Source organism: Malus sylvestris, chromosome 6, assembly GCF_916048215.2.
Source record: "Malus sylvestris chromosome 6, drMalSylv7.2, whole genome shotgun sequence".
Lineage (NCBI taxonomy): Eukaryota > Viridiplantae > Streptophyta > Magnoliopsida > Rosales > Rosaceae > Malus > Malus sylvestris.
Window position 1 is genome coordinate 15,769,334 of NC_062265.1, and position 17,144 is coordinate 15,786,477.

The following is a 17,144-nucleotide window of genomic DNA, read 5'->3' on the forward strand; positions in this document are numbered from 1 at the left end:
AAGACCGATTACAGGTCTGCCCAGTTTCCGACGTTGGCGAGTTTTCCTGGCAACTGGAGGTAGGGGATTATCCGCGTGGGGGGCGCGTGGACCCGTGCCTATTCTGGCGCGTGGGGGCGCGTGCAACCTCGAAATTTTTTTCTAAAAATATGTCGACGTCCGTGACGTCGAGTAGGTCACTGTGGTATATTCATATACCCAAATTGAGCACCGTATGAGAAGTTATTACGAATTGTCGGTTATTTGCTTTAATTAACATTTTTATAGTTATTTCGCATATAGGTGATACCTATTCCAAGGACGAGCGCATCTAGGGTCGTCACGGGGGTTACGACCCTTCGACTTATCAGTGAGGCGGCCGTATTTTCTGTATTTACCTATATACTATTGATTTTTCCCAGAAATTGAATTTAGAAGAAAGTATGTTTTTAAAATGCCATGCATGCATATTATGAATTATATAAATTAGCAATTGATGCATATATATATGAAATGGTGTTGTGGATGCACAAGTGAGTATCAGGTGAGTTTTATGTTATTCATATGATTTATTGTTGATGTGAATCGTGTTAAGAGCTCATAACTTGCACCCCTGGTGTTAGTGCTTATAATATTCACCCGCACCGCACGCTCACCTTGGATCCAAGTAGGTGCATGTCGTACAGACCATGAGAGGGTTCCGACATGCTAGTCGTAAAGATCACTAGAGGTGGTTTCAACTGGTAGGTGACCTTATATTATGTGCACAGATGATTGATGAGAGAAGCACTAGAGCGTATTATTACACCATTTTTGTCGTACAGACTACTTCAGGTAGTTCAGACTTATGTGCAGAGTAGTGCCGTACAGGTCACCGTGGTGACTCCGGTTGGTTTGGATATTGAGCTATGGAATTAACCGTACATGACCAACTGCAGGGTCTCCGGTTGATTCATTATGTCACCTGTTATATTGATGCATTCTTAATCTGTTATTGACATTTATGGCATGGCATATTTTCTGGGTTTTGATAAAGAATTGTGATTTGAGATATATGAAGATTATATGCATATTATGTTATTTTCTGGGAAAGTATACAGGTTTTACAGCGAGGGGTTAGAAATGTTTTAAATGAAATGTTTTTTGAAAAACTTTGGTTTTACTGACCCACTCAATTTTGTTTTGCGCCCCTCCAGGTTCTAGTTAGCAGCGTTGGTGGCCCACGAGGATTCCCACGGCATACTGACAGACTACATAAATGTAGGACTCACCTGCGGGTGTTGTAATTTAGTTATGGTCCTACTTGAATGCACCTAGTACTTATGCTCTGAATTTATGTGTTCACACTTAAACTTACTCTAGCATGTTACTTGGTTATTATTGCTAGTATTTGGTTTTTGTTTGTTGATGCGAAAATTAACTTAACACACAAATTAAACCCTCTTGTTGTCAAATTGTAGTATAAATGCAAGTAGGGATCATTCTAAACCGGGGATTAGGAGGGCTTGCTAAAACCTCTAAACTGACTTAAAAACATATAAATAAAGTTAAAAACACTAAACTAGACTCAAAGAACTTAAAACAAACTCAAAGGACTCAAAACAAGCTAAAAATGCTCAAATTTGCCTAAAAACACAAATTGGGTAGATTTGGACTCTAACACACTTTTGGGACACCTAAAAACACAAATCAAAACAGATTTTGACTAATAAAACACTTTAAAGTAAACGGGGTTTTGGTTTTGACGAATTTGAAAAAAAAACAAGTAAATTACAGAACTAATGAAATCTGCATGATTTTGAGTAAATTGAATGGATGGAAGGTTAGCTAGGAGGTTCTTCTCCACACATGACATACTTGCACATAAACCAATTTTCAATTGTTCTTTCGATCAATCATGAAACTCAACACCCCAAGTTAATTAAGTCCGATTAAATTAACCTTCAAGTTCTCCTTAAGTTATTGAATTGGATGGGAAATCGCATACAACAATTCAAGCATTCTTCAAAATTTCTTTACGTGAATAACACAATAAAGATACAATCAAAGATCATTAAGCATTATGAAAACTATAAGTATTGACGAGGCATTCATTACTATGATGAGCATGAAACTCCTGCCAAGAATTTATTTAACGCGATCGTTTATAAGCGACCTCCACTACTTGTGAATATAAGTTTGTAACTATTAGGTGAAACTCCCTTATACTCTAGCATCATATTCATGCATGCAAACTAAGTGTGCACTCTTAATAAACATACACGAATAAGTTATCAATCAAGCAGTTAAATAAATTGAATTCACAACTTATAAAATCACAACTGAAGGTAATCAAATCATATTGCAAGCATGAACATGGTTTCGAATTCCCCCCTAGCTAAGGGGGGTTTAGTTCCTCATACTCACAAAACAAAGATAAACAAATTTAGACATTGAAAACAAAAGAATGAAAACACCTAAAAACACTCCAACAATCCAACTTGAATGGCAAGCACGTCCAAGGGTCCTCATTCTTCTCTTTGTTGCGGCACAAGGTGTGGTTTGATGGATGAGTGGTAAATTATGGTGGTGGATGGATATAGGTGAGTTATGGTGAAAGGTGGATGGGTGGATTGTTTTCTCCCGGCCAAGGAATGAAAGTGTAAGTGTATGGAGTTGTGAGATGTGAATGTAGTGTCTTTTGATGGATCTTTTCTCCTCTCCCTTGTTATGGTGAAGGGTGGATGTATTTATAGGCTAGGGAGAGGACCACCATCTAATTAAGGTGGTAGTGGTGTATGTTGTGGTAATGAGTGGATGTAATGGGTGTAGTGGATGGATGTTTGGTAATGAGTGGATGTAAGGGGTGTAGTGGATGGATGTTTGGTAATGAGTGGATGTAATGGGTGTAGTGGATGAGTGTTTGGTAATGAGTGGATGTAATGGGTGTAGTGGATGAGTGATTGGTAATGAGTGGATGTAATGCGTGTAGTGGGTGGATGTTTGGTAATGAGTGGATGTAATGGGTGTAGTGGGTGGATGTTTGGTAATGAGTGGATGTAATGGGTGTAGTGGATGGGTGTTTGGTAATGAGTGGATGTAATGGGTGTAGTGGATGGATGTTTGGTAATGAATGGATGTAATAGGTGTAGTGGATAGATGTTTGGAGTTGTAGGTCAACACACTTGCACACACACATGCTGATTTCTAGCCTTCAAATCTTCAAAAACGTCCATCCACATGTCTCCATGCTTGCACTATCCAACCTTGGCCCAAAAATGCTCTAAAATGCTCCAAATAGCACTTTGTTGCTAACTTTGTTATTTGAACCTACAAACACACGAAAATAGTTTAAAATACATAATTGACTAAGAAATAACAACATAAGTGCACAAGAACAAGCTAACTAAGTCGCATAAATATGCTCCTATCAAATTCCCCCACACTTAGCTTTTGCTAGACCTCAAGCAAAACAAAACAAACGAAACAAACAAAACATAACCTAGACCTTCCAATATTTGCCTCAGGGATTTTCAATGAAACATGACATGCCAAAGATCACCACTTACATAGATTTAAGCAATCCTTACCCTCGAGCATACTTAATCATAGTCACCATTCACTAGCTCACATTTAATCAATTAAAACAACATTTTGAATGTAGTAACATGCCTTAGAGAATTCCCTCAATTCCTTACTAGATACTCTCTATTTTCACACACATTTTCTGACTACACACCTTACACTAGTTATATGTGAGAAGATTGATGTAAAGATGGAAGACTAGTACTCACATATGTTATAACAAAGAAAGCAATTTCTGGAGTTAATAAGCATGTTTAGATATGATTTCATGAATGGTATGCTACTATTTAGATGCGAGAACCAGTGACACCATATGCTCATACCAATTTTGAACTCCACAAATTGAAACAACACTCAAGATTGAAGTCAAGGGTTGTAACAGGGCCTGGGGTGTTGGAAATGTGCCCTAAAACCAATCATGTGATGATACTTTACGGACATTTCACATGTTAAACTAATCTAGTTTAATAACAAGGGCAAAGATTATTGTTTTAAGCCGTCTCATATAAATGTTATATGCTTAAACGATAAGTCCAAGGAATATGTAATTAGGAGAATGTAATTTAAACAAGTTAGATTTATGAGACCATTCTCTTTCGTATACATGTCCTAAACGTTCCTGATCATAGGATTGCCAATTGGGCATTGACAGTCCGTTAAGATTAGTACATGCTGTGTCTTCTCTCATGGAGAGTGACTGGTCTCGAGTCATTGGTGTGATTGACACCAAGACAAGCATGTAGGTGCTCAATAGCGAATGAGTCCACTGAACACGATCAACGAGGAGTTCTCATACTCATGTCACATGAGAACTTATGGTTGGGATAATGCAAAGTAGTCCTTTAACCTGAGGCATCATAGTTGTCTTGTGGTTAAGTCCTTGATCTTTAACTATGTCAAAGTCACTCCATCAGAGGGTGTCCACGGCATAGTTGGGGTTAAGCCAATTAGCCATGGATGCAAGTGAATGTGCAACAAGGGATCTCTAACCTTCAAACCGTTTGAAGGAGAATACTCTATGATATGATTAAGAATCTCTGGCCAGAGTATGAATGAGATTTAGGAAGTCATTCCAAATCACATTCAAGGTAATCATATAAGTAAATGAATCACATTGGATAGTAGACATGAATAAACTATCAATCCAAACAATGTGGTTAAGAGTATTGTATTAGAGAAAGACCGTATTGCATTGTAATCCTAAACTGAATAGGTTCTCCACCTCTTTTGATTAGCTTGGGTAACCATGACATACTTCTAGGTGTCACTCATGGTTTGTGGAAGCCCTAAACGTGTATAATCACTAAAGGGAGAATTGAAAGTAAGTTTCAATTCACAATCAATTTGAAAGAGTTCTAATCGCCCACTGCCTCGCTAAAAGGAACCTAATGGATCGTACATCGTGTAAGGTAAAGATTGAAGAAACAACGGAGATGAGTAAGAATAATTAAATGGTTTAATTATTTATGGCAAGGATTAATTAATATGTTAATTAATCAAACGAATAAAGTTCGTTAAAAGACCTAGGTTTAGTTTTGGGCCTTAAGGCCCAATGGGCTTTGAACGTCAAGCCCATTGACTTAAGTTGTATGACAACTTAATGACTAAATATTCACAAAGGCCCAAACAACCCAATAATACCCTATGGCCGGCCATATTGATAATGGAGTGAGTTTTGGACTTATTACAAGTTTGCCACTCCAATGAAGGTAGGTATAAATATGACTTTATAGCCTTTTCTTCATTAGGGTTTCTTTTGGGAGAAAAGATGAGAACAAAAGCTCTCTTTGCTCTCTAAGAGGCCGGCCACCCTAGAGGAACATAGCTAGCAATCTTACTTCCTCTAGGTCACTCATTTCTTCATCAATCCTTCCTTGGTGTGGAGACTTAGAGGTTCTCAACTTTGAGAATTTGGAGAAACCAATTCTTCCATCCAAATCCATGGAGCTAAGAAGCAAGGAATGAAGGCCCTATCTCTTGGGTGATTATCCTTTGCTTATGCAAAGACGAATCAACAAAGGTATAAATTTCTCAACTCACTTTGTTTTGAGTTGAGTCTTGGTTCACCTAACTACTAGGCTTTGAATTTCATGGGTAATGTTTTGTTTTGAGTGCATGCAAGCATGATTCCGCCTTTAATTTGTTAATTGCATGCTATAGATGTTGCTCAAATGAACATGTTTTTCACAAAATTTCCTTCATGGGGGTAATGGCTAACAAAGAAAGGATAGGAATAACAAACGTTCTTAAAGCGATAGCAAGCAAAGCAATGAAATAGACAATTGGAATTCTCTTTAGAATGTAGATTCAACTTTTACATACAAATGGAAGATTCATGCAACACTTAGGGCCGAATTCAATGTTTTGGTCCCTTTTTTAACAAACAACACTTTAGAGCTCTTGCTCATACTTTTTTTTCTTTTCTCTACCTGTGCCTTATTAAGGACTTTGGCACACACACACACAATAATCACTTCCCCCACACTTGTTTTTCTGTAGGAGTTCAACAAAAGGAAATCCTTCTAAATTATGCTTTACTATGCTTCAAGAACAAGGGTATGGATGGTCCTATTCTAGGCTAGGTGAGGCTAGTGTGGGTAACAAAGAACATAGGCTACACAAGGCTCAACTGGGTTAAACTTAAACACATAATGAACGGGATAGGTTTTTTGGCTCTTGGCTCACTAAACAACTTCATCTTGAATATGTGTTATGCAAATCAATAACATGCTTTGAATGAAATAGGCATAAGTTCTAGTATTTGGAACTAAATGATGAAACGCATTCTAAATAGCAACCAAGCAAAGAATAATGAGATCATGCAACGACTTTAGAAAACAATGAAGCACAGATTATTAACTCTCTAAATAAACGTTTAGGCTCAAGTCTCACAAGGTTGTAGCGTTCATTTGAGTTTCTTCTTTCAAGCATGTTACAAAAACTGATTTTTTTCTTCTTTATGATTGCATGTGAATTCATAAAATCTAACCACAACCAAGCATACACCAAAGAGTAAATCAAATTTTTTTCCAAGTTTATAACTCTCTTTAATAGTCATGTAAATAAAAACCAAATCCTCATCATTGTGTTGGAAGGTACCCTAAGACACAAATAAACATACAAAAACAACTCTTTTTGGGTTTTTCAAAACAATTTTTCAAATTTTTATGAGATTTTCGGATTTTTATATCAAAACACACTAAAACACTCCAAAACAGCTTAAAAAAACACTTAAAACAGCAAGGAACAACACTAGAAGTAATGGGTGATAAACTCCTACGAATTTCATGCAAAACAACTTGGTTACCCCCCCCACACTTAAATCAAACATTGTCCTCAATGTTTCAAGCATAAACTCACAAAAAAACAAGCAAACAAACAAACAACGAATAAACATGACAAGTATGGCAATGTAAAAACCAGACTGAGTAGAGTTTAAGAACGCAAATCTGGTTTGGAATTCTGAGCGAGGACTATGAGAGTTCCTTGGTTTCAAATCAAACTCCTTCTGCTGGGTTGATTTAATTGTGCAGTCTGCATTATTCTCTACTTGTTTCTTCTGCACGGCAGGCAGGCACGAGGTAGAGGTGTTGGTCTGTTTCTTTCTTCAATCTTTCCAAGTGCCCACCTTTTACTTTCTTTCTCTTTGTCCCTAGCTAAAGATGAATTGGCAAATTGTCTCCACATGCTTCGAGGTATCATTTTCACTTCCCTTATCTGTTCCCTAGGCAGATGTGGTAGACGAAGAGGAAGCATAAAATGATGAAGATGAGTACTCGAGAGCAAGGCTCGGTTAGCAATCAGGAAGGGGTTCCAGGCAGTCGGTTCCAGATCGGAAGATTGATAGCAAGTGCTGGCTGATTGCTCTCTTTCTCTTTGTCCCAAAATAACGACAAAGAGAAGGACATAGAGAAAGCATGATATGAGATACTCTTGCTTTCAACCTTCATGATATGAAATACTTTTTCTTTGGATGAGTCGTTTGCAGAGGTAAGGAATAAGGAACATTGAGTGACTTGAGAGGGTTTGTTGGAAAGGCATTCTCGGAGAAGAAGAAGGGTTATGTATATCTGCCTTGCAATGGAGGGTGAAGGGTGACATTTATAGGAATTAATAACCGGTACTATTCTTTCACTCTTGTCAGCAACCGTTGGATGATTTAATAGTGAACTTCACGTGCTTTCTACTTCACAAGAGATCTTCGACAGATTGCCCGTAATTTTCACAAGGCTAAGTGTGCATGTGACAGGCGCTGACACGTCTAGAAAAGCAAGTGCCTCTTCGATATCTGGAATCGGCGCTTTGAAAAACTGCCCGTGATTTCCGTAAAGCTGAGTTTACATGTGACAGATGCTGACACGTTTAGAAAAGCAGATGCCTCTCCGATTTCTGAGCTTGCCTCTTCGAGTTCTGAGTTCGCCTCTTCGATCTCTGAAATCCCGTCGAATGCAGAGGTTGCATGTGACAAGTGCGGAAAAATCTGGAAAATAAGATTGGCCCGTGGTTTCTGAGCAAGCCCAGCTTTTGAGAAAGCTAGCGCCTCTTCGATTTTTGAGTTGGCTTCTTTGATTTCTGAGCACACCTCTTCGATTTCTGAAGTCCCGTTGAGTGCTGATTTTTATAGAGACTCCCTTCTTGCACTTCTACGATCTTGACTTGTCCGACCTCTTCTTTCTTTAACACCTTTGAAAATGTTTAGCCCCTCCGACCGTCGTTTTGACTTGAACCTTGGTGAAGAGGCAGTCCCGCCTTCTCCAGACAACATATGGCGCCTATCCTTCATATCCCCTACTGGTCCCCTTACCGTTGGGGATTCAGTGATGAAGAATGATATGATAGCTGCGGTGGTGGCCAGGAACCTTGTCACTCCCAAAGATAACAAACTACTTACCAAACGGTCTGATGAGTTGGCTGTTAAGATTCTCTGGCTCTCAGTGTGCAGTTTGCAGGTTCTGTGTCTAATATGGCCCAACGCCTATTTGCTCGAACTCATCAAGTTGAATCGTTAGCGGCTGATATGATGAGTTTCAAACAGGAGATTAGAGGGCTCAAGCATGAGAATAAATAGTTGCACAAGCTTGCACATAACTATGCTACAAACATGAAGAGGAAGATTAACCAGATGCAGGAATCTGATGGTCAGATTTTACTTGATCATCAGAGGTTTGTGGGTTTGTTCCAACAGCATTTGCCTTCGTCTTCTGGGGCTGTACCGCGTAATGAAACTCCAAATGATCAACCTCCGATGCCTCCTTCTTCTGGGGCTCCGCCGACTACTGAGACTTCTCCTAAGCAGCCTTTATGAAGCCTCCCTTTTGTATTTTTTTGCTTAATGTTCCTTTTTTTTCATGAAAATGAATGTAAAAATACCTTGATATCTGTCAGTGTTTCAAAAATAAACCCACACCAAAAACAATTAAACAAGCAACAAATAAAAATGATAATCATGGAAAAATAAAACTGCAGAAAAGGGAAGGTTTTTAGAAACGCAAAACTGCTTGTGGAGCGATTCAAAAAATTCCTTATTTGAATACATGGGTTGCCTCCTAAGAAGCGCTTGCTTTAACGTCTTCCAGCCGGACGAAACTTCCTTCTAAACTTGGATAGGGCCCATAGCATGGAATTGATCCTTGAATGGACGATGATACTTGACATGATTCGGCAATGGTTTAAATTCTAGTGTAGGTGCTTGAATCATCAAAATCAGCAAGTTATTATATAATAAAATTGAAGTTGGAGAAGATGACTTACTTGCTTGCCCCAACACAAACTCAATTACGAACACCACATCTTTGAAGGTTGCAGGGATATGGGACTTGGCCAGATTTGGTGTTTTGAGAGTTATGACTTGTCCCGTGTCATAAAATCCAACTTCTTTGGGAATTTTTGTCTCAAGTGTATCTTCTTTGATGAATTCTAGACATTCCCCATCCACTTCTTGTTCTTAATTCTTTGGAAAGGTTTCGAAGATGCCTTTCTCACCCGCTTCTTCCTTGGATTGCATGATCCTGCAAGGAATAAGGACATTTGGTGAAACGGGGTCAGGACAAATTGAATTTAGGCTTACCTTGGTTGTAGTGGACGGCATAGAGGGCATATGGGGCTGCGGCAAGGGTGGTTCTTCCCTTGTCGTGGCCTTGTTATTCTCCTCTTCTTTAAGCATCAATTGTTCATCCATATTTTGGCTTGGTTTAGATGTCTTGGGTTCACCTCCATCCTCCATAGCACTTCCCAAAGTGATAGCATCATGGATTTCAAAATCTTCCTTCAAATTTTCAACTGTTGAGTTGGAGAATTCACTTTGCTCTTGAATTTGTGCCGTGAACTCCATAATTTGCCCAAATTGCTTTTCCAATTCGCCTGTCTTCTTGGCTTGATTTTTCACCTCTTTGTTTCGGTTTTCTACATCCTGGTTCAAAGAGGTGAGTAACTTATTAAACATATCATTATCCAAAGATGTACCTGAATTGAATTGGGCAGATTGTTGTGGTGGCTGTGATGGTTCATATGGCCAGTGATAGAACTCCTCTTGCTGCCAATATCCATTTTGTTAGAATTGTTGTGGTTTTCCACACATGTAATCTGAATAATCTCCCCAATTCGAATGGTAAGCGTTGGAAAACATGTTGTCCCCTGATTGGCTATGGCCTTGATAACCCCAAGCATCTTCATTCGCAGCGAATTGAGAACATTGATGAGTTGGATATCCTTGCCCATAGGACACACCATCTGTAGGGACACTTTGCATTGTGGTCCTTTCGGCATATTGTGACAATTGAGAAGTAAGTTTCACCAATTGAGCTTGAATGGTAGCAAAATCCATGTCTTACTTCTCTAGTACTTGAAATGAAGGAAACAAAACTAAATCAAATATTATAAGTAAAAATAAAAGACACAAATAGAAACAAAGTCAGTAACTAAAACAAAAAACATGAAAAAGAAACAACGGGGGATTAGCAAAGTTGCTAATCCCCGGCAACGATGCCAAAAATTTAATGCGAAAATTAACTTAACACACAAATTAAACCCTCTTGTTGTCAAATTGTAGTATAAATGCAAGTAGGGATCGTTCTAAACCGGGGATTAGGAGGGCTTGCAAAAACCTCTAAACTGACTTAAAAACATATAAACAAAGCTAAAAACACTAAACTAGACTCAAAGAACTTAAAACAAACTCAAATGACTCAAAACAAGCTAAAAACGCTCAAATCTGCCTAAAAACACAAACTAGGTAGATTTGGACTCTAACACACTCAAGTAAAGGGGATTTTGGTTTTGACTAATAAAACACAGATTTTGACTCTAACACAGATTTTGACTAATAAAACACTTTCAAGTAAAGGGGATTTTGGTTTTGACGAATTTGAAAACAAAACAAGTAAATTAAAGAACTAATGAAATCTGCACGAATTTGAGTAAATTGAATGGATGGAAGGCTAGCTAGGAGGTTCTTCTCCACACATGAAATACTTGCACATAAACCAATTTTCAGTTGTTCTTTCGATCAATCATGAAACTCAACACCCCAAGTTAATTAAGTCCGATTAAATTAACCTTCAAGTTCTCCTTAAGTTATTGAATTGGATGGGAAAGCGCATACAACAATTCAAGCATTCTTCAAAAGTTCTTTACGTGAATAGCACAATAAAGATACAATCAAAGATCATTAAGCATTATGAAAACTATAAGTATTGACGAGGCATTCATTACTATGATGAGCATGAAACTCTTGCCAAGAATTTATTTAACGCAATCGTTTATAAGCGACCTCCACTACTTGTGAATATAAGTTTGTAACTATTAGGTGAAACTCCCTTATACTCTAGCATCATATTCATGCATGCAAACTAAGTGTGCACTCTTAATAAACATACACGAATAAGTTATCAATCAAGCAGTTAAACAAATTGAATTCACAACTTATAAAATCACAACTGAAGGTAATCAAATCATATTAAAGCATGTACAAGGTTTCGAATTTCCCCCTAGCTAAGGGGGGTTTAGTTCCTCATACTCACAAAGCAAAGATAAACAACACCTAAAAACGCTCCAACAATCTAACTTGAATGGCAAGCACGTCCAAGGGTCCTCCTTCTTCTCTTTGTTGCGGCACAAGGTGTGGTTTTATGGATGAGTGGTAAATTATGGTGGTGGATGGATATAGGTGAGTTACGGTGAAGGGTGGATGGGTGGATTGTGTTCTCCCGGCCAAGGAATGAAAGTGTAAGTGTCTGGAGTTGTGAGATGTGAATGTAATGTCTTTTGATGGATCTTTTCTCTCTCCCTTGTTATGGTGAAGGGTGGATGTATTTATAGGCTAGGGAGAGGACCACCATCTAATTAAGGTGGTAGTGGTGTATGTTGTGGTAATGAGTGGATGTAATGGGTGTAGTGGATGGATGTTTGGTAATGAGTGGGATAGGAGCATATTTATGCAACTTAGTTAGCTTGTTTCTTGGCATTTACTTAGTTAAATTCTAGTTATTTTAGTACTTTAAGCTATTTTCGTGTGTTTGTATGTTAAAATAACAAATTTAGCAACAAAGTGCTATTTGGAGCATTTTGGAGCATTTTTGGGCCAAGATTGGATAGTGCAAGCGTAGAGACATGAGGATGGACGTTTTTGAAGATTTGAAGGCTAGAAATCAGCATGTTTATGTGCAAGTTTGTTGACCTACAATTACCAAACATCCATCCACTACACCCATTACATCCACTCATTACCAAACATTCACCCACTACACCTATTACATCCACTCATTACCACAACATACACCACTACCACCTTAATTAGATGGTAGTCCTCTCCCTAGCCTATAAATACATTCACCCTTCACCATAACAAGAGGAGGGGGGAAAAGATCCATCAAAAGACACTACATTCACATCTCACAACTCCTTACACTTACACTTTCATTCCTTGGCCGAGAGAACACAATCCACCCATCCACCCTTCACCATAACTCACCTATATTCATCCACCACCATAATTTACCACTCATCCATAAAACCACACCTTGTGCCGCAACAAAGAGAAGAAGGAGGACCCTTGGACGTCCTTGCCATTCAAGTTGGATTGTTGGAGCGTTTTTAAGTGTTTTCATTCTTTGTTTTCAATATCCAAATTTGTTTATCTTTGCTTTGTGAGTATGAGGAGCTAAACCCCCCTTAGCTAGGGGGGAATTCAAAGCCATGAACATACTTGCAATATGAATCGATTACCTTCAGTTGTGATTTCATAAGTTGTGAATTCAATTTGTTTAACTGCTTGATTGATAACTTATTCGTGTATGTTTATTAAGAGTGCACACTTAGTTTGCATGCATGAATATGATGCTAGAGTATAAGGGAGTTTCCCCTAATAGTTACAAACTTATATTCACAAGTAGTGGAGGTCGCTTATAAATGATCGTGTTAAATGAATTCTTGGCAGAAGTGTCATGCTCATCATAGTAACGAATGCCCCGTCAATACTTATAGTTTTCATAATGCTTAATGATCTTTGATTGTATCTTTATTGTGTTGTTCACGTAAAGGACTTTTGAAGAATGCTTGAATTGTTGTATGCGCTTTCCCATCTAATTCAATAACTTAAGGAGAACTTGGAGGTTAATTTAAACGGACTTAATTAACCTGGGGTGTTGAGTTTCATGATTTATCAAAAGAACAACTGAAAATTGGTTTATGTGCAAGTGTGTCATGTGTGGAGAAGAACCCTCTAGCTAGCCCATCATCCATAGTTTACACAAATTCGTCCAAAATCTGTTTTAGTTTACAATCTGTTTGTTTTGTTTTCAAATTTGTCAAAATCAAATCCCCCTTTACTTTAAAGTGTTTTATTAGTCAAAATCTGTTTTGATTTGTGTTTTTAAGTGTCTTGAGTCAAGTTAGAACCTAATTTCGTCCAACACCATCCCTAGAGTCAGTTTAAAGTCTAATTCATTGTTTTAAGTTGTTTGGAGTCTTTTAAACTAGTTTTGAATCTTTTTAGTTTGTATTGCATCTTTTGAGTCTAGTTTGGTGTTTCAAACTTAATTTTACGTTTTTAAGTCAGTTCCAAGTGTTTTAGCAATCCCTCCTAATCCCCGGCCTAGAACGATCCCTACTTACATTCTTTACTACAATTGACAACAAGAGGGTTTAATTTGTGTGTTAAGATAATTTTCGCATCAAATTTTTGGCGCCGATGCCGGGGATTAGCAACTTTGCTAATCCGCCGTTGTTTCTTTTTCATGCCTTTTGTCTTAGTTACTGACTTTGTTTCTATTTGTGTCTTTTATTTTTACTTATGATATTTGATTTAGTTTTGTTTCCTTGATTTCAGGTACTAGAGAAGTAAGACATGGACTTTGCTACCATTCAAGCTCAATTGGCGAAACTTACTTCTCAATTCTCACAATATGCCGAAGGGACCATAATGCAAAGTGTCCCTACATATGGTGTGTCCTATGGGCAAGGATATCCAACTTATCAATGTTCTCAATTCGCTGCGAATGAAGATGCTTGGGGTTATCAAGGCCATAGCCAATCATGGAACAACATGTTTTCCAACGCTTACAATTCGGATTGGAGAGATTATTCAGATTACATGTGGGGAGAACCTCAACAATTCCAACAAGATGGGTATTGGCAGCAAGAAGAGAAGTTATATTCAAGACCTATGCAGCCACCACAATAATCTACCCAATTCAGTTCAGGTACGTCTTTGGATAATGATATGTTTAATAAGTTACTCACCTCTTTGAACCAGGAAATAGAAAATGGAAACAAAGAGATGCAAATCAAGCCAAGAAGATGGGTGAATTGGAGAAGCAAATTGGGCAGATTATGGAGTTCATGGCACAAATTCAAGAGCAAAGTGAACTCTCCAACTCAACTATTGAAAATTTGAAGGAAGATTTTGAAATCCATGATGCTATCACTTTGGGAAGTGCTAAATAGTGTTGGAAATATGCCCTGAAAGTCAATCTTTGGAAAGAAACCTTTCAGGACAAATGAATCGATGTATGGATGACTCTTATACATCAAATGGCAAAGACACGAATTAGGACTATCTCAATAAACGATATATGTCCTAAATAGTGTATCCATGGATAATGGATTGATTGAAGAAGTAATCTAATGATGTTAGACTACAGAGACCTTCTTCACATAACCATTATGTCCAAAAGGTTCCTAGTCATTGGATTGTCGGAGGGAAACTGACAATGCTTAGACCGGTACATACTGTGTCCGCTTCAAATGGAAGGACGGAAAGTCTCATCCCATTCGTGTTATGACACTAAGACAAGTATGTAGGTGCTCATTAAGAGAATGAGTTCACTGAACACAATCAAACGAGAGTACTTGCATGGAGGTCTACTCACATGTCAAGCAAGTAACTCTAATGGTTGGAATAATGTAAGTAGTCCTTTGACCTGAGGCATCGTCGTTGTCTTGTGGCTAAGTACTTAATCTTTGATTATGTCAAAGTCACCCCATTCGCGCATGTCCACGGCATAATTGGGGTTAAGCCACTTAGTCATGAAGGCAAGTGAATGTACAACAAGGAATCTCTAATCCTCGATTAGAGAGGGAGAATACTCTAAGATATGATTCGGGAATCTTCGGCCGAAGTATCGAGCGTAATAAAGGAAAGCGTTCCTATACGACTCAATAGAATCATATAAGAAGGAATAATCACATTAGGGGTTTGACATAATATATCCATACCCTAGTAATGTGATTGAGAGTATTGTTTTAGAGAAGGATCGAATTACATTGTAATTCCAACTGAATAAGTTCTCCGAACCACTTCTACATTAGCTTGGGTAGCTATGACATATGGTTAGATGTCACTCATAGCTTCTGAGTTCTTCTAGATGATTAAATGTAGTCATCAAAGAAGAAAGGTGAATTAAAATGAAGTTTTAATTCACTAAGTGATTGAATTAAATATAATCAATTGGATTGAAGCCAATCACCTCACTGCCTTGCTAATTAGAACCTAAAATGATTGTACACCGATACACTCTTGTAGTGAGTAATTAATGGATGATGGAAATAATTAATTGGATTAATTAAGTGTTGTGATTAATTTAGAAAGTCTAAAGAAATCATAAAAGCGATAAATGATCGTTTTGGGCTTAAAGAAACGTTCGGGTGTAATTGGGCCCATTGGGCCTAAACCCATTGGGCTTTTATTCAAGCATAGGATGACTTGAAATAATAAAAGCCCAAAGCCCAAACCAAACACTAAAGGGCCGGCCACTTAAAGGGTTTGGGAGAGATATTTAGTCAAGTTGTTGACTAGGTTTCTTTTTGTCTATATAAGGAACTTTATAGCACAAAGTTCATTAGGGTTTTTGTGTGTTTTTGAACAACAAAGAGGCAAAAGAAAATAGCTCTCTAAAACCACAAAGGCCGGCCACCTAGAGGGTGAATTTACTAACAATCTTTCACCCTTTTGGTTATTCCTCCATCCATCTCACTACACTAGTGGGTGTGGATCTTTAGAGGTCTTCTCCTTTGGAGACTAAAGGAGAACCTTGGAGCACTCTTACTAACAAAGTGGAGGAGGCAAGGAGGGAGGCTAGACTCAAGGACTTCAAGGAACAAAGGGCTTGGAGGTGGTCCATCCTTGGTCTCAAGTCTAGATCAAGAGGTATAAGACTATACTTTCACTTTGTTCTTTACTAAAATGTTTTGATGCATTATATATAAACCTATGAACCTTGAAGGGGATTTGCATGACTATAGCTTTGATTTTATTTGATAAATTGCTTCCGTTGCTCATGTATATAAATTTTGAATTGTATATGCATGCTAGTCATTTAGAAATCCCATGTGTTAAGTGATGCGAATAATATAAGCACACAAATTAAACCCTCTTTTGACAATTGTAGCAAAGTATGTAAGTAGGGATCGTTCTAAACCGGGGATTAGGATGGCTTGCTAAAACCTCTAAACTGACTCAAAAACAAAAAGAAACAAAGTTAAAAATGTAAACAAAAGATTTTAAAACAAGAAAGTAAAAGGGGGATTTGAGTTTGGTGAAGTTGAAAGTAAAAACGAATAAACTAAAAACTTAAATAGATTTTAAACAATTTTGGGTTGAATGGATAATGGAAGGCTAGCTAAGGGTTTCATCTCCACACATGTTATACTTGCATACAAAACGATTTCCAATTGCATTTCAATAAACCATGAATTATCAACGCCCCAAGTTAATTAGGTCCGCTTAAATTAACCTTCAGATTTTCCTAACGTTATTGAATTGGATGATTGCATACGACAACCCAAAACATTCCCCACAAGTCCCCTACATGATTGCATAATAGAGATACAAGCAAGAATCATTAAATTCTATGAAAACCATAAGCATTAACGAAGCACTTGTTACTATGATTGCATGAAACTTATGCCAAGAATTTACTTAACGCGATTGAGATCATCAACCTTTACTACTTGTGAATATAATTCCATACCGATTAGGTGAAATTTCCTTATATCCTAGCATTCAATTTATGCATGATAATTAAGCATGCACTCTCAACCAACACACACAAATCAATGTAATTCACATAGATAAGTAAATTGAATTCACAACTTATGAAACGCAA

General features: G+C 37.7%; 1 long non-coding RNA gene across 1 annotated transcript; it reads left to right on the forward strand.

Annotated features, from left to right (window-relative positions):
• The first annotated feature begins 275 nt into the window (after nucleotides 1–275).
• Nucleotides 276–1,385, forward strand: LOC126626421 (uncharacterized). Its single transcript, XR_007624680.1, has 2 exons — nucleotides 276–349; nucleotides 1,176–1,385. It is a non-coding gene; the product is annotated as an uncharacterized LOC126626421 (long non-coding RNA).
• The last annotated feature ends 15,759 nt before the right edge of the window (nucleotides 1,386–17,144 follow it).